This window comes from Notolepis coatsorum, assembly GCF_963971535.1.
Source record: "Notolepis coatsorum genome assembly, chromosome: 14".
NCBI lineage: Eukaryota > Metazoa > Chordata > Actinopteri > Aulopiformes > Paralepididae > Notolepis > Notolepis coatsorum.
Window position 1 is genome coordinate 26,318,982 of NC_140178.1, and position 25,442 is coordinate 26,344,423.

Genomic DNA, 25,442 nt, shown 5'->3' on the forward strand with positions numbered 1-25,442 from the left:
CGACAAGCGTAGAGACAAACAAAAAGGCCCCCCAACGCCACGATCCCATCGGTGTGGCCCCTTTGTGTAGAACAATGGTGGACGAGCCCGGTCACTGCGTCCAACTGAATCAACGATGCCACTCACACACTCCTACACCTATCATCACACCAGCCTGTCCTTCTGTCTCTCTCCCTCTCTCTCTCTCTCTCTCTCTCTCTCTCTCTCTCTCTCTCTCTCTCTCTCTCTCTCTCTCTCTCTCTCTCTCTCTCTCTCTCTCTCTCTCTATCTCTCTCTCACTCTCTCTCTCTCTCTCTCCCACTCTCTCGCATTACAGTAAGCAGAAGGGTATCAAGCAATTACAGACCAAGGCCTGTGCTCAGTGGGGGATTCTTTCATCCCATAAAGTTTTACTACAAAGATTGACTGTGACCTTCACAGGGTCAGGGAACAAGGCGAGCAGTGTACAGTGGGCCTATTTAAATGAGATAGACTCTTTATGGAGCCTTCACAACGGATTTACTGACATAACATGATGTAGATATCGCCGCCGATAGAGAGAGTGGGCACGCGGTGTATACATGTGGCCCCGCCTCGCGACTCCATTCGACTGCTCTCCGCCTTCTGTTTGTGAAAGTATTTTTAAACGGCGCGGTGGAAACCTTTAGCGAGCGTGTAGGCAGTGGAAGAGGCCTCCTCGGGCGTGAGATAAGGTGACACAATGTTATTGTTTTATGATGCGGTTTACATCTAACAAGCGGCGAGGCAACAAACTCCCAGTTAAAACCATGGAACCGGAGCAGGAGCAGAACACACACCGGCGTGCCGCAGATTGAACTATGAGCCCCTGTATCTCTTCTTCCGTGGCGTTAATGTCACCGGGACAGACGCAGCCCCCCCCCCCCCCCCTCCCTCCATCCCCCCCATCGCGGCCTACCGGGGGATGCCACTGCACTTAGAAAGGGTTTAGAGCACAAATCAATCACAGAAGTCTGACAAATGAAAAGTATCATAAACTCAGACTTTTAATCTCCCCAACAATCTAGGCTAGGTCACCTCTCCGATTTGGGGAGATTTTCTAGCCTTTTTCAATCTATACCCCCATGGACTGTCTCTCCCACCTCCAACCCCCGCCCATCCGCCCCCCCCTTCCCCACACCCCCTCCACCTCCACCCCCCCCTCACACACACATACAATACGGTCCGCCGGTAGGGGCTTGTGTCTCCGCGCACACAAGGCCACCCTCATGGGGAAATGTAATTCCCTTCCTCTGGTCGGTCATGGGGACTTAGGAGGAAGCGGAGGAGGAAGAGGAGGAGGAAGAGGAGGAGGAGGAGGAGAAACGCTGCCCGCTTCCCTGATTAGGAGCAGAGGGGATGGATGGCGTGTTGTCGGTGTGCTTTCACACACACGCGTGCGCGCGCGGCGGTGTGCATGTTTAGCGTGATCAGAGAGGCGGTGGAGGTGTTCACGCCGTGCTACATAAAGCAAAGCAAATGACCAGCTGTGAGTCGGGGGGCCCTGGGAGAGAGCATCAAACGCCCCCCGGCCCCCCAACCGGGCGCATCCACACCCATCCCCTCTGTGCCTACCTGCTGGGTGGAGACTATGGGTGGGGTGGAGATGCAGGTGAGGGAGGGGGAGGGAACCCGCTCTGCCCTATCATTCATATGAGTCCCGGTGTTTCCAATCCTCAATCGCGGCAGGGTTTGTGAGCGATCGCACACCGAAAACCCTGATCACACACTGATCTGATTATAGCGCGCTGCCAGGGGGCACACACATCCACCATAATGAACACACATTCTCCAAAATGAACACACATCCTCCATAATGAACACACAGCCTCCATAATGAACACACAGCCTCTATAATGAACACACAACCTCCATAATGAACACACATCCTCCATAATGAACACACAGCCTCCATAATGAACACACAGCCTCTATAATGAACACACAACCTCCATAATGAACACACATCCTCCATAATGAACACATAACCTCCATAATGAACACACATCCTCCATAATGAACACACATCCTCCATAATGAACACACATCCTCCATAATGAACACACAACCTCCATGATGAACACACATCCTCTATAATGAACACACATCCTCCATAATGAACACACATCCTCTATAATGAACACACATCCTCCATAATGAACACACATCCTCCATAATGAACACACAACCTCCATAATGAACACACAGCCTCCATAATGAACACACAGCCTCTATAATGAACACACATCCTCTATAATGAACACACATCCTCTATAATGAACACACAACCTCCATAATGAACACACAACCTCCATAATGAACACACAACCTCCATAATGAACACACATCCTCTATAATGAACACACAGCCTCTATAATGAACACACAACCTCCATAATGAACACACATCCTCTATAATGAACACACATCCTCCATAATGAACACACATCCTCTATAATGAACACACATCCTCCATAATGAACACACATCCTCTATAATGAACACACATCCTCCATAATGAACACACAACCTCCATAATGAACACACATCCTCCATAATGAACACACAACCTCCATAATGAACACACATCCTCTATAATGAACACACAGCCTATATAATGAACACACATCCTCTATAATGAACACACAACCTCTATAATGAACACACATCCTCCATAATGAACACACAACCTCCATAATGAACACACAACCTCCATAATGAACACACATCCACCATAATGAACACACATCCTCCATAATGAACACACATCCACCATAATGAACACACATCCTCCATAATGAACACACATCCTCCATAATGAACACACACCCTCCATAATGAACACACATCCACCATAATGAACACACACCCTCCATAATGAACACACATCCACCATAATGAACACACATCCTCCATAATGAACACACATCCACCATAATGAACACACATCCTCCATTATGAACACACATCCTCCATAATAAACACACAGCCTCTATAATGAACACACATCCTCTATAATGAACACACATCCTCCATAATGAACACACAGCCTCCATAATGAACACACACCCTCCATAATGAACACACATCCTCCATAATGAACACACATCCTCCATAATGAACACACATCCTCTATAATGAACACACATCCTCCATAATAAACACAGCCTCGATCACATAATGCACAGCTTCCATCACATACACACAGCGTCCATCACGTACACACAGCTTCCATCATGTACACACAGCTTCCATCACATACACACAGCTCCCATCACGTACACAAAGCTTCCATCATGTACACACAGCTTCCATCACATACACACAGCTTCCATCATGTACACACAGCTTCCATCACGTACACACAGCCTCCATCACATACACACAGCTTCCATCATGTACACACAGCTTCCATCACATACACACAGCTTCCATCATGTACACACAGCTTCCATCATGTACACACAGCTTCCATCACGTACACACAGCCTCCATCACATACACACAGCTTCCATCATGTACACACAGCTTCCATCACGTACACACAGCTTCCATCACGTACACACAGCTTCCATCACGTACACACAGCTTCCATCACGTACACACAGCTTCCATCATGTACACACAGCTTCCATCATGTACAAATGTAACAAGTGCCTTGTTGCCTTGTATAGATAATTACACCCCATCACAAAATACACTTTAATACATTCCACTAATACTCCTAAACGTTTTATTTTATTGATTTAAGTTGATTTCATTCCTTTCGTTTTGTTTTATTGCACTTTTGGGAGTTAAGGCTTTTATTTTGAAATCGACACCCTTGCATTTCCGGTCCTCCAGGACACGCATCTTGCCTGCTTTCCGGTGGTGAGTTAGTTCCACCTGGAGGTCCGTGGAGTGAGTACTACTCCTTATGTTCAGTGAAAGACTTCGGTCTAAAAGTTGTTAAATATTGTATGTTACATTCCTAAAACTGTGAAACGAGTTTGTAATGTAACTACTGTTGTTAATATGTACCTGTGCAGTTGTTTTGTGGGAGGTTTGACTGGGTAAAATGCACTTTAATAGCATGTAGGAAGTTTGCACACACGTGCGCTGCTGTTAACATGTAGTTAATGCAGTCACGTCTTTTCTCAACCATAGCTCACGTGCTGCAGTGCAGATGACTATTCCTAATGCTGGTGCATTGTGTTGCATTGTAACCTAACAGGTATGTGTGTACAGTAGCTCCCATGTGTCCGTTTTGTATTCAATTGTGTATATTTTCCAATGTAATTGTATATTAAAATGTGTCATTCTTATGAGAGAGTTCCACCTGGAGGTCCGTGGACTCACGTGCTGCAGTGCAGATGACTATTCCTAATGCTGGTGCATTGTGTTGCATTGTAACCTAACAGGAGGGAAATAAAGTCCGTCAACAGTCATCCATGTCTGTCGTCCTTAACACAACGCCGTCAGAGAGTACACCTTACTACACCGGTCACACGTGGTGCCGTTTGACCTCGGACAACGGACAACGCTCGCCTGTCCACCGGGACGCTGTCTGCACGCCGCTTCTTCATTCAACTGGCTGTGCTGAGTACAACGTCGAACGTTAACGTGTGCGCATAGGATAAGCGCACATGGGATATTGGTTGTTTTTGTTTGATAATAATATGCTATAGATTGTAATTGTAAATATTATTGTAATGATACAGTAATTGGAAACGACACTAGTACAAGACCATTGTATTTTTTTTCTTTTTCCTTCATCTGTTATGTATTGTGAATAGATAGCCTATGGTCTAATGTTCAAAGTTTGAGCAGTAACAAGTGTTGCTATCTAACACATGCCCACTGTAAATATAATTGGGAACTAATTTGTTTATATGGTTGGCTGGTAATGAGATATATATATATATATATATTATTTCCCCCCCCCCCCCATCTGTTCTGGTAAATTGTGAATGGATAGCCATACAGTAGCCTACATGTATTCGTGTGTAGTCTAGTGTTTAGAGTCTGAGCAGTAACAAGCGGCCATTTAACACATTCACACATACTTTTCTCTTGTTTATAGCCCTCTAAAGCATTTTTATTTTTTATTCTTGAACATGTCTGAAGCAGGACCACCAGATCTGGAGATGGTGGGTATGATGCCTGTATATGGCAGGGGTCAGTCAGCTCTTATGTGTGGGAGGGGAAGACCTGTGGAACTGAGTCAGTCTACAGTTCGCCAGTCAGTGTTTGAAGCAGTGGGGCCAGTGGCCACATCTACTCCAATCACGCATGGCAATGATGCAGCCCCGCAACTCGCTAGGTCAGAGGATTTAGGCAGCCTCGTCACAGACCTTGCCATACAGATAGGAGAACAAATTGCATCTACTCTGCATGCCATGCACCAGACCAGTTATCAGCCCCAGGTCCCCGTCCCTGAGCCCCAGGTCCCCGCCCCTGAGCCCAAGGTCCCCGCACCCCAACCCCAATGTTTTTCTGGGTGTGCAGACATGTCAAGGATGAAAGTAATAGTGCAGGCGGAGACTAAACCACCTCCGTTCTTCAGAGGTGATCGCACTGAGCCAGTCTCCATACATGAGTGGGAAGACATGATGCTAGTGTATCTGTCTAGAGCGAGTTGTAAAACCGACAGAGAATTGTGTGATCTAGTGATGGGCAGGTTGACTGGTAAAGCTAGAGACATAGTGAAGGTGTCACTGCGTAGCCGGCCTGAGTTGTCTGCCAATATGACCCCTGCAGCTGTGTTTGACATTTTAAAGCGTAACTTCAGCGAGCTGACATACTCCAGTATGCCCATGGCCGACTTCTATGCCATGGTTCCCAGGCCTAGTGAGGGAGTGATGGATTACTGGGTCCGGCTGAATAAAGCAATCGATGTTGCAGATGAGTGTCTACGTCGCCGGGGTCGGTGTGTTGATGATGCGAGCGCCGAGGTCGTGATGATGTTGATCACGCACTGCCCAGATCCCAGTCTAGCTATGTCCTTCCAGCTGAAGCCTGTGGAGCAGTGGACTGCAGCTGAGGTCCAGGAGCGTCTAGATGGTTACCAGAGAGACCAAAGGAGATCCAGTTCACGGGCACAGCAGGTTAACATCTCGGCATGCAGTCAGAGCCCCATGGCTGGTGGCCCATCCCCTCCTGTCCTGTATGGTGGGGCCCAGCAGTCTTCTGTTGTTGTGCAGTCACAGCAGCCTCCCTCCTTTGGCTCTTCTCATGAACAGCTTGGTGAGCCCCACAGGGTCTTAGCCGCAGCGCAGGCCCTCAGCCCTCCTACACCCATCTTAATGACTCCTGCCCCGGCGTGTCCCCCCTCTGTAGACCCTGGCCTTCATCAGGTGGTTGACTTGTTAGACCGTGTGCTCTCACTGTGTTCGGCCTCGCTGGCCCCAGCAGTACAGGCTCAGCCTGGTCAGCCGTCTCGCTCCCACATCCAGCCGAGTAATGGGCAGACGTACCACTCACGCAACCAGGCCAGACCGAGTCAGCAGAGTTACTCGCGCAACCAGGCCAGACCAAGTCAGCAGGGTTATTCGCGCAACCAGGCCAGACCGTATCAGCAGAGTTACCCGCACAACCAGCACGACCCATGTGAAGTGTGTCAAGACAGCAGGCATAACACTTATCAACACTGTATGCTCTATCGGCTGTGCCACCGCTGTTTCCGCCCTGGTCACTATGAGGACTCATGCCCTGGCATCTCCCAGCCATCAGCTGGATCAGCATCTCCCTCCAACAGACCCGCTCAGACCCATCCTGTCAATGCTGCCCCTTTAAACTAGCCAGCCCATGCAATGAGAGGGATAGTATGGGCAAAGTGAATGAAACCCTCGAGAGAGAACCAGACTTAGAAGCCATCTATGTAAACAGCTGCAGATTACTTCCAGAAAACGAAACAGCCATCTTTGTTGGGTCACAGAGAGTGAACGGAGCTAGTGAACTGTTTTATGCTCCAGTGTTAGTCAGTGACAAGTACACATTGAGGGGGATGTTGGATTCTGGTAGTATGTCATGCACGCTCAGTGAGGAAGGTGAACAAAAGTTACAAACCGCTGGTGTTCTCCCTCGTGTCCAGCCGGCACCTGTGAATGTGGTGCTGGTTGGTTGTGGTGGCTTGACTACTCGACCAAAGTGTGTCTATGATTTGGAGATTGAAGTTTGTGGGTCAAAGTTTGTGGTTCCTACGTTGGTTGTGCCAGGTCAGAGAGACGAGTTTATAATTGGCACTAATGTAATCAAGTCCGTTCTCCAAAGGCTGAAGTCGACTGAAAAGTACTGGGAGCTTGTGTCCTGCAGAAACAGAGACCCTGAGTGTGAGAAGTTCCTTGAGCTCTTAAGCTGCACCTCCCGCTGGTCGGGCCCAGACCCGCCCGGGGTGATAGGCACAGTGAAGCTATGCCAGGCGGTTACCCTCCTCCCTCAGCAGGAGTATCTAGTGTGGGGGAAGCTACCAGCCAGTGCACATGTGTCTCCTGGGAGTACAGTCATTGTGGAGCCCACCTCAGCGAGGTCGGCCCCTCGCAACATCATAGTGGGGAGAGTGGTGACTCCCATGTGGGGCGACCGCTGGGTCCCCATGAAGGTCTTGAACCCGACACAGAGCCCCATCACGCTCCGTCGTAATGCCAAACTGGCTGATGTCTCACCTTGTCTTGCTGTTGAAGATCTGTCCATCACTCAGGGCCTGTGTCAGCAGCAGACTGGTGTCTCCAGCTCCTCCGCCTCTCCTGGCTCCTCGTTAGATGCTGAGCAGATGTTGGCCGACTGTGGACTGGAGGACGTGAACATCAAGTCATGTGAGGTGTCTCCTGATGGGAAGAAGAGGCTAGCTGACCTACTGGTGACGTATCAAGATGTCTTCTCCAAGGACAAGCTGGACTGTGGAAAGGTCAAAGACTTTGTGCACCGTATCCACCTCTCGGACGACCGTCCGTTCCGCCTGCCCTTTAGGCGTGTCCCCCCAGCTGACTATCACAAACTGAGAGAGGTGTTGACTGAGATGGAGGTGAAGGGGATAATCTCCAAGTCGATGAGCGAGTATGCCTCACCTCTGGTCATGGTGTGGAAGAAGAATGGAGACCTCAGGATCTGTACGGATTTCCGCTGGCTCAACGCAAAGACCGTCAAAGATGCTCACCCGTTGCCCCATCAGTCCGACTGCCTTGCTGCCCTTGGTGGGAACGCTTTCTTTAGCACCATGGATCTGACCTCAGGGTTCTACAACGTCCCTCTCCATGTGTCTGACCGGCGGTACACTGCCTTCACAACACCACTGGGCTTGTACGAGTACAACAGGCTCCCGCAAGGCCTGTGCAACAGTCCGGCATCTTTCATGCGTATGATGCTCGGCATCTTTGGCGACCTCAACTACTCCAGCCTCTTGTGCTACTTGGACGACCTGCTGGTGTTTGCGCCGTCTGAGGAGGAGGCGTTGAAGCGATTGGAGGTGGTCTTCTGCAGACTCAGAGTGAACAACCTCAAGCTCTCACAGAAGAAATGTAACTTCTTACAGAGGTCGGTCAGGTTCCTGGGTCATGTGGTCGATGCCAGTGGAGTCTCTGTCGACCAAGAGAAGGTCTCCGTCATCTCTGGCTTCCAGAGAGAGGATCTGATGGAGTCGGATGGCCGCACTCCCGCTCCGAAGAGAGTGAGATCCTTCCTCGGCATGGTGTTGTATTACCAAAATTTCATACATGGCTGCTCCAGTATAGCCAAGCCCCTCTTTGCCTTGACAGCTGGCCAGAAGAGAAAAGGGAAGACCAGTGCTGGTCGTACGAGAGCCGGTACGTTCCGGAAGCTGACTCCTGAGGACTGGACTCCCGCCTGTGAGACGGCGTTTGAGGAGCTCAAGAGGGCGCTCGTCGAATGTGTAGTGCTGGCTCACCCGGACTTTGAGAGGCCGTTCATCCTCTCCACTGACGCGTCGTTGGACGGTATTGGAGCAGTGCTCTCTCAAGTCCCTGTCGGGGAGGAGAAGGCCAGACCAATCGCCTTTGCGAGCAAGTCGCTCAGCCGCAGTCAAGCGAACTATCCTGCCCACAGACTGGAGTTCCTGGCCCTCAAATGGTCAGTGTGTGACAAATTCAGTCACTGGCTCAAGGGTCACAAGTTCACTGTGTGGACTGATAATAATCCACTCACGTACATCATGACCAAGCCTAAACTTGACGCATGCGAGCAGCGCTGGGTGTCCAAGCTGGCCCCTTACTGCTTCGACATCAAGCATGTGCCTGGGAGGCTGAATACAGTGGCCGATGCGCTGAGCAGAGATCCCTTCGTGAGGCCGCTCAGCCGGCGTCTCTTGACCGAGCCTTACTCCGCTCTTCTGGAGCAGGTGTGTGATGTGGAGAACAGGGGGGTGCAGGATATCTTCCGTCTGACATGCCAGCCCCAAGCTCTAGTGACCCCTTCTGGATGTGCGGTTGCTGATGTGTCCATGTCGGCGGATGAGACCTCCACGGTGCTTTCCTCCCAGGAAGACTGGGACTCTGCGCCAAGACACAGGGCAGTATCTATGGCGGGTCACCTGTCCACTGTTGTCACTGCCGACCACGACGCAGTCTCCTCCTTGTCGTTGGCCGATCTGCAGGCCCGCCAGCGAAAAGACGCCACCGTCTCCAGAGTCATCTTTTACGTTGAAAGGGGCCGCAGACCCTCCAGACGCGAGCGCTGCTATGAAGATCAGCCCGCCTTGAGGATGCTGAAGCAGTGGGAGAGGCTCGCTATGCAGAACGGCATATTGTACAGGGTTACGAAGGACCACATGACCAGGCACAAGAGGTTCCAGTATGTTCTGCCTGAGTCCTTGAAGTCGGAGGCGCTGTCTGGAGTGCATGACTTGGCTGGTCACCAAGGTCAACCTAGAACGCTGTCTCTCGTACGTCAGCGTTTCTACTGGTATGACATGGAGAAGGATGTGCGGGGCCATGTGAGGAACTGTCCCAGATGCGTACTCAGCAAGACTCCAGAGCCGGCGGCCAGAGCCCCTCTGGAGAGCATAATAACCTCTGCACCACTGGAGCTGGTGTGCATCGACTTCTGGTCAGCTGAAGATAATAACAACAAGTCTGTGGATGTTCTGGTCATAACTGACCACTTTACAAAGCTGGCCCACGCCTTCCCCTGCAAAGACCAAACCGCGAAGAAGGTTGCTAAGAAGCTGTGGGACAACTATTTCTGTGTGTATGGCTTCCCACAGCGCCTGCATTCGGACCAAGGAGCGAACTTCCAGAGTGAGTTGATGGCGGAGCTGCTGGAGTTAGCAGGGGTCACGCAGTCCCGGACCACTCCGTATCACCCTATGGGGAATGGTGGCACTGAGAGATTCAATCGGACCCTGGGTGGAATGCTGCGCTCCCTGCCATCGGAGTCTAAGCACAGATGGCCCCAGATGGTCCAGAGCCTGACCTTCGCCTACAATTGTACACAGCATGAGACGACTGGCTTTGCCCCCTTTTACCTGATGTTCGGGAGGGTCCCGCGTCTGCCAGTTGATCTGCTGTTTAAGAATGTGCTCCAGGACGAGGTGGTCTGTGACTATGATGCCTATGTGAAGTCCCTGGCGGCCGATCTCCAGTCTGCTATGCTGTTGGCCCAGAGGCACACCTCAGTGGAACAGGGGCATCAGGCTGACCAGTACAACAAAAAGATGAAGGGCTTGCCCCTCTTGGTGGGTGATCGGGTCCTGGTGGCGAACAAGGGCGCCAGAGGGAAGCGGAAGCTGGCGGACAAATGGGAGCCGGACGTCTACACCGTCATTGCTTCCAGACCACAGTGCCACATATATCGGATCAGAGACCGGACTGGACGGGAGAAGACAGTCCACAGGAACCTCCTGCTTCAGGTCAACTTCCTCCCCTTGGACGGGTCATTTGATGATGAGGGTCTGGCCGTGGACAGCGACACCTGTGCGCCTGGTGAAGCCTCCCTCTCAGTCATGCCTGAAGCTAGCGCCTCAGACGTGGACAGTGTGGCAGCAGAGCCTTCCATGGGAGATGGACCTGATGGGGATCGCACCGCATCATGGGTGCAAGAGCAGTCTTCAGTGGATAGTGAGGATGACGGGCTGCGTCCGTATTCCCCCCAGGGGATGTCCCCTGCTCTGAGTGAGCTTCCAGTGGCAAGTGCCGCCAGTCCCCCACTGTTGCTTGCTCCACCGAGTTCCCCCCCTGCTGTAGTCCAGCATGATGACAGTGTTGTGTCCACACAACCAGGGCGTACTCCTGAGCTAATGAGTGTCAGTGTGCCTGGTCAGAGCCAGGGTCCACAGACCACTGAACACTACACGTCCAGGTTCGGTAGGGTCATCAAGCCAGTCTTTCGGCTGATAGAGACAATGGTCCACCTTGAGAGTATGATGGGCTTCGAGCCACAAGCCTCTATCAGACATGTGTGAGGTCAGCTACAGTGTTGTGTATAGCACTTACAGCCTGATACAGTGTCCTTTGTGGTGATAAGGAGTAACAGTTTTATTTATGTGTATGTGCCCTCGTCATGGTATGGTCAAGTGTAGCTGGATGGTGTATAAGGCACCGTCGTTATCCCTGGAGGTATGGTGGGAGTTGGCCACTCCTGGTGCCCTCCTGGCCTTTTATTAGGTGACAGGTATCGTTGGATTGTTCCGCAGTGTGTGGTTCTCATAGTAAGCTTGTGACTAGTGTGACACGAGGTAGGCACAGTTTTTTTTTCTTCGATGTAGGTGTAATTCTGTGGGGTGAATGTAACAAGTGCCTTGTTGCCTTGTATAGATAATTACACCCCATCACAAAATACACTTTAATACATTCCACTAATACTCCTAAACGTTTTATTTTATTGATTTAAGTTGATTTCATTCCTTTCGTTTTGTTTTATTGCACTTTTGGGAGTTAAGGCTTTTATTTTGAAATCGACACCCTTGCATTTCCGGTCCTCCAGGACACGCATCTTGCCTGCTTTCCGGTGGTGAGTTAGTTCCACCTGGAGGTCCGTGGAGTGAGTACTACTCCTTATGTTCAGTGAAAGACTTCGGTCTAAAAGTTGTTAAATATTGTATGTTACATTCCTAAAACTGTGAAACGAGTTTGTAATGTAACTACTGTTGTTAATATGTACCTGTGCAGTTGTTTTGTGGGAGGTTTGACTGGGTAAAATGCACTTTAATAGCATGTAGGAAGTTTGCACACACGTGCGCTGCTGTTAACATGTAGTTAATGCAGTCACGTCTTTTCTCAACCATAGCTCACGTGCTGCAGTGCAGATGACTATTCCTAATGCTGGTGCATTGTGTTGCATTGTAACCTAACAGGTATGTGTGTACAGTAGCTCCCATGTGTCCGTTTTGTATTCAATTGTGTATATTTTCCAATGTAATTGTATATTAAAATGTGTCATTCTTATGAGAGAGTTCCACCTGGAGGTCCGTGGACTCACGTGCTGCAGTGCAGATGACTATTCCTAATGCTGGTGCATTGTGTTGCATTGTAACCTAACAGGAGGGAAATAAAGTCCGTCAACAGTCATCCATGTCTGTCGTCCTTAACACAACGCCGTCAGAGAGTACACCTTACTACACCGGTCACACACACAGCCTCCATCACATACACACAGCTTCCATCACGTACACACAGCGTCCATCACGTACACACAGCTTCCATCACGTACACACAGCTTCCATCACGTACACACAGCTTCCATCATGTACACACAGCTTCCATCACGTACACACAGCTTCCATCATGTACACACAGCTTCCATCACGTACACACAGCTTCCATCATGTACACACAGCTTCCATCATGTACACACAGCTCCCATCACGTACACACAGCTTCCATCACATACACACAGCTTCCATCATGTACACACAGCTTCCATCATGTACACACAGCTTCCATCATGTACACACAGCTTCCATCACGTACACACAGCTTCCATCACATACACACAGCTTCCATCACGTACACACAGCTTCCATCACATACACACAGCTTCCATCACGTACACACAGCTTCCATCATGTACACACAGCTTCCATCATGTACACACAGCTTCCATCACGTACACACAGCTTCCATCACGTACACACAGCTTCCATCACGTACACACAGCTTCCATCACATACACACAGCTTCCATCACGTACACACAGCTTCCATCATGTACACACAGCTTCCATCATGTACACACAGCTTCCATCACATACACACAGCTTCCATCACATACACACAGCTTCCATCACGTACACACAGCTTCCATCACGTACACACAGCTTCCATCACATACACACAGCTTCCATCACGTACACACAGCTTCCATCATGTACACACAGCTTCCATCATGTACACACAGCTTCCATCACATACACACAGCCTGTACGACACACCCACAGCCTCCATCATGTACACACAGCCGGTACGACACACCCACAGCCTCCATAACCTTTACCACGTCACTCCGCAGCTACCGGGCACTAGAGCTCGACAACGCCATTCGTGGGAGACCTTCTTTTGTGAAATATTTTTGTCCACAGTATACCTGTAGACTAACTGTGTTGCCAGCAGTAAGTTCCCTGCTTATCCCTCCTTTCTATTCCTCCCCACATACGACATGATTCTCAACTTGCTCCTTCGTCCCTCCATGTGTTCAGCGGGTGGTTACAAGCCCTGGCTGTGTTTGTACCTCTCCTTCTCTTTTCACAACGCTGTCCTCGTCTCAGCCTCCCTCCCCCTGTTAAGTGTGCGTCTCTGGACAGCGATCCCTCAAGTGAGCATCCCCGCCGATTAATCTGTCAGATTCCTGCCTTAATATCCAATCCTGCCAATATATTTTTAATGCGGCCGGAGATTCGGGGAGAGCGAACCTGTCCTTAAAACTATCTCTCCCCCTGGGCTTAAAGGGGGGGATGTCTGCCCTCTCTGGGTGTAATTGAAAAAGATGGATCTCACAGAGTGTTTCACCAAAGCAGTAGGGAGGAATTGGATTGGGGAATGTGTTCCGTATCATATCGCAATGTATGTGGCGAGCCAGGGGCTCACGCGAGGCCGGCGAGAGCGGCGCGTTCCGCTGCCCGTATTGGAACGTGGGGAGAACAGAAAAAAGGGGAGGCATTTGCAATTTTATTGCCACTTTAATGGGTTTCTCTATCATTCAGGAATTGCACTTTCTAATGCATAGGACCCATAAATACAAGGTCCAATGGACATCCGCTGTGCACTAGTCATTATTCATACATTCAAACATATTATAAGAGAAGGTTTGAATAAAATACCTTGTCCATTTCCGATGCGGAAGACTGAAAGGGCGCAATCATGTGCAACATCTAATCGCCGGCCGGCTATAAAGTATAATATCTATCTCAACATTGTCTCACGCTTAGTCGGCGTGATGAAATGGTAATGGATGCAATTACAAACAACAATGATTTGGGGTGACACCCAAACAGCCCTGAGTGATGAGGAACTCCTACCATCACACAGGTGAGAATTAGACCGGCCCGCGTTCCATAATTCCGATGACTGAAACACTAAACCTGAATAATGATAACATCATTCGCTAACATTTTAATTATAAAGTGTTGTTGATAGGACGGAAATACGGGCTCACTGTGTCGGTTCATATTTTGTTCCTAAATGTTGTGTGTGGTCCTGCACCGACACTACGGAGACACCCTATCAAGAAACCCAGGAACACACACACCTCTTAAAAAACTCTCTTTAAAAAACCCAGGAACATACACACATGCACCCTGCACTGCACCTTAACACACACACACACGCACACGCACACACACACATGCACACGCACACGCACACACGCACACACACACACACACACCCTGCAATGCACCTCAACATGCACATACACTATACGCAAGACACTTTCTGTAAATAATTGACTAAATCCTCACCTCGTTTTATATTTTATTTGACCTTACTACTAGGCCTACTCCCTATTGTCACCATTCAGGTCAGTTCAGTTCAGTTCAGTTCAGTTATTTTTTATTTTCGGGTTTTGGACACATAACAACGGTCATTCCATACATCGCCAAAGTTTTACCAGCTGCTATTGCAATATTGTCCAATTGTCCGAAAAGGGCTAGGGAGAAGCACTAGGCTTGTCGGGCCCTACCCCTGAAGACTTACGTTTCGTTTTTTTTATTTTGTTTTTATTTACATACATACATAGTACATACATATAGTACACATTACAGTACACACATATAGTACACATTACAGTATAGTATACCTGCAATATATAATAGTATATATAATAGTATTATAGTACTAGTAATAGTAATAGTGTATACAACACATATATACCATTACTATGTTTGCCATGCCCCTGGCCTGTATTGTTGTGTATTTGACAAATAAAGAACTTGAACTTGAACTACTGTGTGACTCCTAGCAGTTGCTATTGGGGCAGTTAATGGAGGTTGTAATACCTACAGAGTCCCATTTAACTGTTTGGTAAACAAGTATGACCTTTGACCTCCAGAAGTCTACAGGGACAGTCTGGATGAAAACCATGCGACACCCGCCGGCCCGTCTGTATATGTTCGGTTACCTTTGCTGAGTCATCCTCTAGGGGGGGCGACGGTCGCTCAGGATGTAGAGTGGTTGGTTAGTTGTCTGGTAATCAGAAGATTCCCGGTTCAATTCCGGATCCTCCCGGCAGCGTGTCGAAGTGTCCTTGAGCAAGACACTTAACCCCTAACTGCTCCCGATGAGCACGTTGGCGCTTTGCGTGGTCGCCTCCGCCACGAACGTGTGAGTGAGTTGGTGAATGTGAGGCCTAAGTGTCTAAATGACTCAAATGTAAATGTGAAGCGCTTTGGATAAAAGCACTAAATAAATGCAGTCCATTTAGTCAAATGCTTTTGTGTAGAATGTCCCTGGAGATTTGTGCATTAATCCAACCAGGTATGCAAGGACATTACAGTAAACACCAAATATCCTGAACGGCTCTCATTCTCACACTAAATAGAGTTAAACGCAAACCAGGTTTTGGACATCGAAGGCAAGTTTCGCCTACAAGATAACTTTGAGAGGAAATAAAAAAAGATTTAGATGGCTTAAGCACGATTTTGAAAACAGACAATTAGCACAACCACACACACCCAATTAGCAGAACACCTCAGATCATTTGCAAAATTAAACACTCTTATAAAAACATATTTTACACGTTTCATATGACTTAATTAATTCAGTTTGAACCAGTTACACACTGCTGTGCTTAACCTAAAACACTTTTAGCAATTCTACTTCTCAGTGAGTGCTGTAAGTAAAGTACACAGAGAATGTGCAAATATACAATAAATTCACCAAACACTACAAAACACCAATGCTGAAAACTGATGAAAATATGATTTATTTCTCTCCATATACCCAAATCAGTCAACATGTCAAAATGGAGAATCACAACAAAACATGTCCCAGTTTTCATGCTACTACAGTAGTATGCATAACACTGTAAGCTCAGAACATATCAGACAAACTAATACAATAAATACTGTATCCAGTACGGGTTACAATTACAGTAAAACAAAAAATGTATAAGAAAAAAAACATTCAAATCTGAATGTATCATATTAATAGATAATATTTCAGATAATATAATATTATATTATCTGAAAATAAAGTACAGAAAATACTAGACATTATCTCTTTGCCTAGCTGGATCTGGCCAGAGAATATCTGGGAAACTGGGACATGTTTTGTTGTGATTCTACATGTTGACAAGGGGGAAACGTAATTACTGTAAATGTCTCTGTATGTCTTGCACATTATGAGAAGTGACAATAAAGCTGACTTTGACTTTGACATGTTGACTGATTTGGGTATATGGAGAGAAATAAATAATATTTTCATCAGTCTGCAGCATTGGTCTTGTATAGTGTTTGGTGAATTTACTGTATTGTATATTTGCACATTCTATGTGTACTTCACTGTCCTTCCATTTTGGTTGAAGACAGGTGAACTCACCTGGTGCATTTGTATAATGCTTAGTAAACCTGATTGGTGTGTCTAAATTTAAGCAATCATGTGTTTGCGCACCTGATGGCTGTGTTTAACGAATTGGCTCATACAGTAGGTGGTAATTTGACAGTCAGTGCTTTGTAATTGCAAGTAAGTGACATCATGATCACATCAGACATACTTCTGTGTCTAATGTATGTGTGTTTAGTGTTTTGCAAATCACTGTGTGTATCGTTTTGCAAAAAGTGTGAGGCTGACATTGTGTGTATAGTGGTGCAAATCTGGGTCCATGTTTTGCTCCTTGAGTGTAAGGTTTTGATAATTGTGTAATACCTTTGATTTTAGTGTTAAAAATCGTCTTGTGTTCAGATGAATAGCCTATACTCCTCCAAAATGTTATATCATATCACATTTACATTGCATTCTGTGATGTAATTCATTATCATTTTGGTGACGACACTGGAATGTCAATGTTCATTTCGGTGATGAGAGAAAAAAAAGAATATGCAAAATAAAAATAAAAACATATTTACACAGGACAAACTGCATACTGTATTATTACTGCCATTCGGATTACAATATGCAAATCTTCTGACTGGAAGGAGGCGTTGTTGCATTCCCTGCAATATATTACTCCTGTACATGTCAGCGGTGACAGACTTCTGACGGGCGTGAGCCAGGAGCCAGGGAATATCTACAATGATTTATTCCAGCTTCACTTTGTTCATTCACTGCTGTCGCCTCTGCCTTGTGAAAAATATGATGTGTAAGCAGGTCTAAATATGAGTCCAGTTATTTAGCCAGCATCTATAAGTAGCAGGCAGACAATTAGCCGTCAGGTTCCAAACATACTGTAGCTTGGAGAGTGATATATATACACGCTGTGAGATAGAGGGAGGAGAGAGGGAAGAGGGAGGAGAGAGAGAAGAGGGAGGATAGAGAGAAGATGGAGAAAGAGAAGAGAGAGAAGAGGGAGAAGAGAGAGAAGAGGGAGAAGAGAGATAAGAGGGAGAAGAGAGAGAGGGAGAAGAGAGAGAGGGAGAAGAGAGAGAGAGGGATAAGAGAGAGAAGAGGGAGAAGATAAATAAGAGGGAGAAGAGAGAGAGAGGGAGAAAAGAGAAGCGACCTGTGTCTGTCGCTCGCTAGCAGCGTTAGCCATGGCCTCTGGTCTCACAACCCCCCACCACCATCATCATCATCATCATCATCATCATCAACACCACCACCATCCCCCCACCACCATCACCATCGTCATCACCCCGCCTCCCCCTCCACCATCCTCATCACCCCCCCACCATCATCATCATCATCATCATCACCACCACCCCCACCACCACCACCACCAGCCCTGCCGCCTTTCAAGTCTAAAGTGTTTTTATAAAGCAGAGCTCTGTGTCCAGCCAACTGGAAGGGAGAGGGATCTGAGAGGGGAGGTGAAATCAAGACCTGGCGATGAAAGAGAATGAGATCAAGTGTAGATAAAAGAGATCAGCTCCTCCCTGTGACTGACAGACACTACTAGATACTAGAGGATATGAGCAGAGATCAGCCTCCCCCTCTGACTGACAGACACTACTAGATACTAGAGGATATGAGCAGAGATCAGCCTCCCCTCTGACTGACAGACACTACTAGATACTAGAGGATATGAGCAGAGAGCAGCCTCTCCCTCTGACTGACAGACACTACTAGAGGATATGAGCAGAGATCAGCCTCTCCCTCTGACTGACAGACACTACTAGAGGATATGAGCAGAGATCAGCCTCTCCCTCTGACTGACAGACACTACTAGAGGATATGAGCAGAGATCAGCCTCTCCCTCTGACTGACAGACACTATAGATACTAGAGGATATGAGCAGAGATCAGCCTCCCCCTCTGACTGACAGAGTGACAGAGACTAGAGAGGATATGAGGAGGGGAGAAGAAAATACACAACAAAATGACTTATTTCTGTAATAAAGAGAAAGACAAGAGGGAGGGGTTGCAGTTTGAACTCATATGGCTCGATTGCCCACTGTTGCAACCATATTATGAAATTGTCATATTTAATTTGTTTGTGTGCTAAATAATAGTATATTGTTGCAGACTGTATGCAAGGGATAATGCTGTGCGAACTGTACATAATCAGAAATGAATGGACGCCATGGAGGTAGACAACCGTACGACGCAAGCAGAGTAATTTCAATTCCGATAATGTAGCCTATACAGCTGGAAGGGCATTATAAATCCAGCCAATTAGCAGGAGATTCAAAACCAGAGAGGTGCTCTCAGTGGAGCTCTTTGTTAAGCTAAGCTATCCTGGTGTAATTCTTTAATGCTAACCAGTTAACGTCACACAGCCAGACACGTTACAAGATTAAGGCTGTAGCCACGGCACCGCCACACAGAATCATGATAACAATGAACACTATAGACCTGTTGTATACGTCAGACCCAGTGTGCGCGCACATCCCTGGAGCAGAAAGGAACATAATCCTGGTCAGAACAACGGGGCAGACTACAATATATTTGCATGTGTTAGCCATGCTAGCGATCTAAACAATCAACCCATGCCAAAGCCAGATATGTAAAAGGTGAAAGACACTCACAGGCAGCCATGCTGATTTGGTCAAATGACATCCAGTCGTTTTAGTTTGAAACGACTTTTAGCCAGGGGAGTGCCATATGGTTTCTCCAAAAGAATATCTATCGTATTATTTTAGCGCAGGTCCGAGGCAACTTAGTCGCGTGACTCAGTTGGTATTGCTGATTGGCTGGAACATGGTATGTTTGTATACAGCGAACAGGTCTATAGCACTGCCCAGCTCAGTGTTGTCATCGCTAAGAGCTTTGCTCGGCTGGAACTACTGTACTTAGTAGGTGTCCGTTATCGAGTTCTAATGGACACCTACCAACCAATAACAATCGAGCATTGACCCAGGTCAATATCATCAAAACAATACAGACAAACCACAAAATACGCTCACCGTTTAGCACCGATTTTGTCAAATACGAGCAATAAATATGACAGGCCTTCCGTACAACGGCACACTAGCTAAACTGGCGGCAGGGTACTATCTTATTGAAGAGGTAAGAGAGCCATGCTTACAAGGCAACAGCAATTATCGAGGCTGTCGATACAGAATAAGTGTTGCTTCCAGCCGCTGTGTTGTGCTGCTGTGTAAAGCCCAGGTACTTCAATACAATAGCAGCTATCATTAGACAGTAAAAGTGTCACGGGGGGGGGGGGGGGGGGGGGGGGGGGGGGAGGGAGGGAGGGAGGGGGAGACGGAGTGCATCTCATCAGGGCCAGAGTCCTGTTCCTCCAGCCTCCCAGAGGAGGCAGCTGTGCTCGGGCCTCGGCCACTTGTTCATTAATTACTGTTGAATTAATGCTTTTTCCCGCCGCCGAGAATAAATAAAAAGATTGCGGTGAGGCCTCGCTAATCAAGAGTGGCTTTTATTAAATACTGTGAAAATGTCAGCCGGTCGCGGCTAAATTGGAAAGGAACAATCTGATCCGGCTCCGGTCCAATCAGACATCATGTCGGCTGGCGGAGCCTAAATTGCCGGCACCTGTTCCGCTGGGGGCTGGAGATGTATTGTCTTTGCCAAAAGAGGAGGGGGGGGGGGCACAGGGGATTGGGCCAACTTTAGAGTGAAGCTCTGTGCAAGTTCAGCCTCTGAGGAATGGTCAGCGTCAGATAACTTCTTCCACTGATGGTGTTTTTTAAGGTTTCAAAGATTTATGTGTGGCTCTCGTGTCGTCTGCTGATAGCAGGGACCAATGACTTTTGTTTGTTTTTTGTTTTGGTTGTATTAAGGATCCCCATTAGCTGGTGCCACAGCAGCCAGCTAGTCCTTTCCTGGGGTCCACATGAAACACAACACAACAAGTACAAGCGTACAATAGCAAATACAAAAGGTAAAAACCAGAACACAATAGATTAATAAAAAATAAGTAGGACACCTAAGATGACATATAGACGAAACAAAACAATAAACAAACAACACAGCCAACAAACAAATGACAGTCTTGGATACAATTTGATTTTTTTTTTTAACGATTTTTTCAATAATTAGACCCAAGATGGTGGCGCGTGCACAGCGTGAGGCTCTGCGACTTTATTTTTGGCAAATTAGCGGTGATATATACTTGTTTTAAGTCTGCTCACGCAGAACAGTCTGGATTTCATATCGTACATCCGACAAAATATTTTGGATGTTGGATTACAATCTGACAATGTTATCAGCAATCCTCAGCTCCTCACCGGGATCCCTCGGACACCGGGGAATATGACCGCGTGGCCTAATTCCTCGCTCCTGCCGTGATTGCAAGCAAAAGAGGGGTATGCATGGAGGACTGCAAGCTAGGCTATAATACAGTGCTATTGAGCTACCAGGCCGCACTCTCTACAGAACAACTGAACAGCTGGCTCCAGTAAAACCTGAGCTGGAGGTTTGTGCATTTATATAAACAGCACAAATAATACTACCATTGTGAGTCACTGCTCTGCTAACGTGGAATATGTCTTTATTATCGGCAGGCCTTTCTATCAGCCCAGGGAATGTACAGCTGCCATTGTGACTGTAGCCGATATACCTCCTGATGCTAATGCTAAGATAGCAATGAAGGAACTGCATGCTTCCATTAGCAAACACCAGCACCCAGAGGCAGCCTTTATTGTTGCAGGAGATTTTGCTCCCAAAATACCACCAACATATCTCTTGCCCCACAAGAGGAGACAAAACACTAGACTAGACCATGTTTACTCCAACATAATGGATGCATACAAATATGTTCCCCTCCCCCACCCGGGACAATCGGATCACCTTTCTTTTGTTCCTTCTACCCAAGTCCACCCCACTCAACATGACGAAGCCCTCAGTTACAGTAGAACAGTCAGAATGTGGCCTGAGGGAGCAGACTCTGAGCTGCAGCACCTGTACGTTTTCCACCCAGGCCCCCCTGGACTCCCACACTGATGGACTCATTATAGGTCTCATTCACCAACGACTTACAGCAAAAGGGGCTTTCTCTTAGGGCCATTTGAGACCTTTTCGGGGACGATTTTGGGATTCACCAACCATCCCAATAAAACATATATAATTAATATTATATTATAATATATTGTCTATATTCATGTCTTGCCCGAAAAGGTCTCAAATGGCCCTAAGAGAAAGCCCTTTTTGTCGTAAGTCCGTTGGTGAATGAGACCCAATTTGACTCCTGCACCTCCTCCGTTGTGGACTACATCAACTCCAACGTCAACAGTACATACATCTGATTAGCACTATTACTCAGAATTACTAATTTATATATATATTTGTACCCAGTTTAATCACCTGTACATTCTATATTACTATTGCACTTTCATTTGCACTCTAGTTAGATGTAAAACCTATTTGCGGTACTTGTGCTGTATAATGACAATACATTTTAATCTAATAAATGCAGCAGAAATATGGAGGCAGATTATTCCAGAGAGATATTGATCTATAAATAAAAGATGGCAGTAAGGCATTAGTTCTCGGACGAGGCAATACAAGCTGACCATTGATAGACCCCTCTAGTGTGGTGATCATGAACAGTATCACAATAAATAAATTGTGCTAAAGAAAATAGTTTTTACTACTCATGAAATTAACAGTGTATTTAATGACGCCATGCATTCAATTCACATTGGATCTTAGTGAGCAACCCAGAGCCAACCATGCTAAACTTTGAACAATTTGACAGAAGGGGACTAGCAACAAAATAAGCACATTTCCTGGAAATACCAGTGGCTCCTCACATATTTGAAAAAATATAATGAATGTGATGAGACCAAGTTAGAGTGCAATCCAGCATCATTCAAGGTGTTTAGCACTTTTAACTTGCTGAATTGTTGAGTTACATGGCACGCTTTGGGTTGCTAGATAACCTGTGCCTTGTTCCCATCATAATGTTCTTCATCTTAGAGATGGTAAGGACAAGGCTGTTACATACTATCCAGTTATGCACAATTTTAGTTCCTTGCACAAGACCCCTCTTAAGCCCTAGCCTATATCTTCAGAAGATTTGCCTAAAGGTACATACCCACGTAAATGGAAGATTGCTCCACTTCTACAAGGACCATTTGCATGTTCTAGGGTCTTTACTCTTGGCTACATTTGAAAAATAAATTGAACTTTAATTAATACAGACTGTATTTATCTATTTATGAAGTGAAATAAATCTCAACCCAGTACCGGGCCGGCTTAAGAGGTTAATCAGAGCAGCATAACTGGACCACACACCACTTTAACATAGCCTTTAATCAGAGCAGCATAACTGGACCACACACCACTTTAACATAGCCTTTAGAGGTCAATGGATATAGGTTTGAACTCTCCCAAGCACTGGAATACACAAACATCATGTAGAATGCATACTTTTTAGGGATGTTCGATATTGGCTTTTTTACCGATATCCGATATACCGATATTGTCCAACTCTTAATTTCCGATACCGATATCAACCGATACCGATATATGCGGGGTTCTCCCCCCTCAATAAAATAAGAATTTGTTCTTACTTGCTTGCCTGGGTAAATAAAGGTTAAATAAATGTAAAAAATGTATATATATCATTTCCGATATTACATTTTAATGCCAATATCGGCCGATAATATCGGACATCCCTAATACTTTTACTTTAGATACTTAAGTACATTCAATAGCAAATACTTCTAAACTTTTACCTAAGTAGAATTTTAATGGGGGACTTTTACTTTTACCAGAGTGCTATTTTATTTCTACTTTTATTTAAGTAAAGGAACTGTGTACTTCTTCCACCGCTGGGAAATAGAGTCAATTCCCTTAATCAAATTTGGCTCAATATTCTATAATTCAACTTGTTTGTGGACTAGCTAGCTGATATAATTTACTGACAACTGACTGATGGGCCAATCAGGGTAGAGTAGATTATGCAATCTCTTCAAGGATGTAGATTGGATATCTGAAATGGTGTGATTATGTTGATATGTAAGTGGATGGAGATCAAAGTGCTTTACTCATAATTTTCAGAGCAACCGTTGTAACATTTTGAGTAGTTTTACATCATCAACATACCATCTGTTAAAAAATGCAATGGGATTGAAAAACATGATTTTCATCGTACTGAATGTTGAATCTGTCGTACAGACACTGCATGGGATGTTGAATATGCATGGTCTACCTAACAATGTTGCTCTCACCCAAGACAGCAGGGCCAGTAGAAGTTGCCAAGATACCACGTTTACTTGTGGGTAGGGATGCTCGATATTGGCTTTTTTACCGATACCGATATTCCGATATTGTCCAACTCTTAATTTCCGATACCGATATCAACCGATATCAACCGATACCGATATATGCAGGGTTTTCCCCCCCAAAAAACGGAATAATTTCAGGTAACTAATAATTTCACTGTATGCAATATTGTTATTGTTTTTATTTTTTTTTAAACCGATACCGATATTTTCCGATATCACATTTTATTGCCGATATCGGCCGATAATATCGGTCGGCCGATAATATCGGACATCCCTACTTGTGGGAGATTGTTTTTTATTTAAATTTTTTTTTCATTTATTTAAATCCACATTCACTACAATGACTACTGTGGCCATGTCTACTGTATAGACAAAAACCCAAAATTGCATCAATGGCAAAAAAGAAAACTTTAATAGATATATAATAGTGGTTCTAAACTGTTTCAAATGCACTATCATATAACGATAAAGGCTTACAAACTGTATTAAAAATCCATTACAGTACAACATCAACATGCTGTTGCTGTTTTCTTTTTTTATCTACTTTTTCTCCCCATTTAAAAATGTTTCTCCCTTCCCCAATTTCGTATTGTCCAATTCTACCCTCCCCTGTCTCGAGCGTTGCTAGACCATGCCTCCCACAAGCCGGCTGCAATGTGGACAAAGCCTTGCATCGCGTGTCCCCTCCGGTACATGAGGAGGCAGCCGTCGCATCTTTTCACCTGCACAGCGCGATCTCTCAGCGGCGAGGGTCTGCGTGGGAGGGACACGCCGCCCCCGTCGCTTCCTGATTCTACTGTGCAGGCGCACCAACCGACCTGTAGGAGTCGCTGTCCACAACGTCCGATCCCCACCCACCAGCTTCCCACCGCCTAATACTGCCAATTGTATTAGTATGAACGACCAGCCAAGCTGGTGGCAACGCCGAGAGCTGGGCTCGAACCCAGCATCTCCTGCGTTGGTGGCGAGCGCCTTGCCCACTGCGCCACCTAGCCGCCCCATGCTGATGCTGTTTTGTTTGGAGTTCTTACTCAGATATACAGTATTGTATGTAGGAATTACCAGTGTTTCCTGTGAGTAATGCTTGTTTGTTGACAGTCAGTTTTTCCACCAGGCTGACTCCGTCTTCAAACCCTCCATGGGGGAAATGTAAATTAACTAATAAGATAGGGACAAAAATCACTTTGAAGTAGCCTTGGTTACTTGGGCAGAGTTAGCGTGGCCGGTAGTAAATTGC